Genomic DNA, 2385 nt, shown 5'->3' with positions numbered 1-2385 from the left:
TGCCTAACCCACCACATCCACAGGGCACTATTGCAATCAGAGCTACCATAATTACTCATTTACTATAAATTTTTCCGGCAATGACAGTAAATGATGTTGTCCTTTTGAAGAAAAAAAATTACTTTTTCTAATTCACACAAGGTTCCCGCAGGCTGGCAGTAGCACTGGAAGCAAGGCTCATTCTTTCTTGTGCTCTGCATCAGCAACTGGTCTGGTACTTAGTCACCATTGATGTATGTTGAGTAAATGAGATGCAACAGCGTTGAAGAATCATCAGGAAGACACAAGACAGCAGCTGAGGTAGCGTGCAGTACGGCTGGTCCTGTACCCTACAAGAGGCTACAGCAGGCCCTGGTGTCCGAAAGGTAATCATTCTACAGGACTACAGCAGTGACACCCACTCCCAATTCCAGATCAAGCTCCCCATGGAGCTGGAGAATCAGATTGATAGGCAACAGTTTAAAGAAAAAGTTTGAACTATAAATAACCTCTATGTAGAAGCAGAGAAGCTGGGGGACAGTCAGATATTGAAGACTGTTTGGCTTTTTTGACAGCATATACCATCTTCTGCTTGTGAACTATGAGAAGGTTCTGAAGAGCATCTCCAAACACATGCAAGAGCAGAATGAGAAGATATATGCTCCCCAAGTCCTCCTCCTGAGAGAGGACTTAGAGCTATTTAAAACCATTTATGAAGAAAGAGGCATAAGCAACAGAAGATAAACCATAGGATTAAAGAACCTCATCTGCCCACTGGCCAACCACAGACTGTCCCTACCTTATTTCCAAAGCATCATTCCTTTGTATCTGCTGTCAGAGCCACAATGTCATTTACTCCAAGGACCAACTTTCTACAATTCTACACCTGGAGTGACCTCTAGTCACTCAGCATCCACTTTGTGTCTCCAAATCATGTCTTCAAATCTATAATCTTTTGGTTCATTTCTGAGAAAACACAATGAAGTATTTCACTGTATTTTTTAATCTTAAATGTTTTAATAAAATATGCAGTCCAAGCAGTTTATTTCTCACCTACCGTCAGTACCATTGATTCTCTTCCCTTCTTGGCCCAGTTTCCCAGGTGGCTTGAGACTTAAACAAGTCAAATCTTAGCCAATGTTCAGTCTTAACTCGCAAACTTAATAAAAGCCTTTTTTCCAGGTGAGGGGTAGAATATACCTGTGGTCTTGCTAATGTTTCTCCCAACTTTCTAAGAACTAACAGTTTTGCCATGATTCAAATCTTAAAATTGATTTCTGCTGTTCAGTTTCTCAAGCCCAAGATCATTGGAAAAAATAATGTATTATGTTATTTGTTTTATTATAGCAATCAAACCTAATTAAAGAAGTATTTAATGTAATCTCCAGTTACTTTCTTTGGGGACTTTTATGTTATTATTGCATTATCTTGAATGTTGGAAAGTTGTGAAATATATTGCTTATTCATCACACAAATAAGTAAGCATAATAAAGTGGATGCTAAACCAACGCACACATATGTTCCACTCTGTCCCTGAATGTGTAATAAGTAAATGTAATAAATATTTTAACTATAATTTTGTTATAAACATAACTTATGAGAAAAAAGTTGATACAAATAACACTGTATATTGCTGATTTTGGTGAGGGGGATCCTTTTAGTTATACATGAAGGTGTATATTGCTAATTTTGCCATTATTGGCAACCTTATGATTTATGTATTTTTATATACAATATTCAATGCACATAAATCTTATTATTGAAGTTGAAATAAAGTAAGTTAAATGACTCTCCAATTAAACTCTCAAGCCTGAGTCAATATCTCTAGCTCTTTTTTCATCTATAAATTCTTAATGTTGAGGTTTCTTATGCCCTTTATTCTTTTGGGAAATTGAGAGACTCTATTAGGAAGAAAGTTAAGAAATATTCTAGGAGAATTTCATCCATCAATAAGTGAATACATTTTTTTCTCAGCAGCACATGAATCCTTCTCTAAAATAGACCATATGTTATGCCACAAAGCAAGTCTTAGCAAATACAAAAAAATAGAGATACTACCCTGCATTCTGTCTGACCATAATGGAATGAAATTAGAAATCAATGATTGTTGGGGATGCAAATCAAGTCAAGATGGCGACCGGCAGTTTGCCAGGAGGAGTGGTTTGTGAAGCAACGCCAGCGAGCCATTAAGATGATGAGGATTCCTTATTGGCTGACTGCTGTATCTAGATGATGTTAATTGAGTCAAGCTGTGTGTAATTAGTTAAGTATATATACCTCTGCTGTCCCACAGAGAAGCAGTTCCGATACCTTAGGAGCCCACTACTTTGAGTTCTCACTCAGTTCCCGCTGACTTCACTTGCAATAAAGTAGTTCCCGCTTCAACCTTCAAGTTGCTTGTCACCT

At 37.4% G+C, this 2385-nt stretch overlaps 1 pseudogene; it reads left to right on the top strand.

Annotated features, from left to right (window-relative positions):
• Positions 1-299: 299 nt before the first annotated feature.
• On the top strand, positions 300-1893 carry LOC125616638 (annotated as a pseudogene).
• The last annotated feature ends 492 nt before the right edge of the window (positions 1894-2385 follow it).

The sequence above is a fragment of the Marmota marmota genome, unplaced genomic scaffold (assembly GCF_001458135.2).
Source record: "Marmota marmota marmota unplaced genomic scaffold, marMar, whole genome shotgun sequence".
Taxonomy (NCBI): domain Eukaryota; kingdom Metazoa; phylum Chordata; class Mammalia; order Rodentia; family Sciuridae; genus Marmota; species Marmota marmota.
This window is presented reverse-complemented; position numbering and strand designations above follow the sequence as displayed.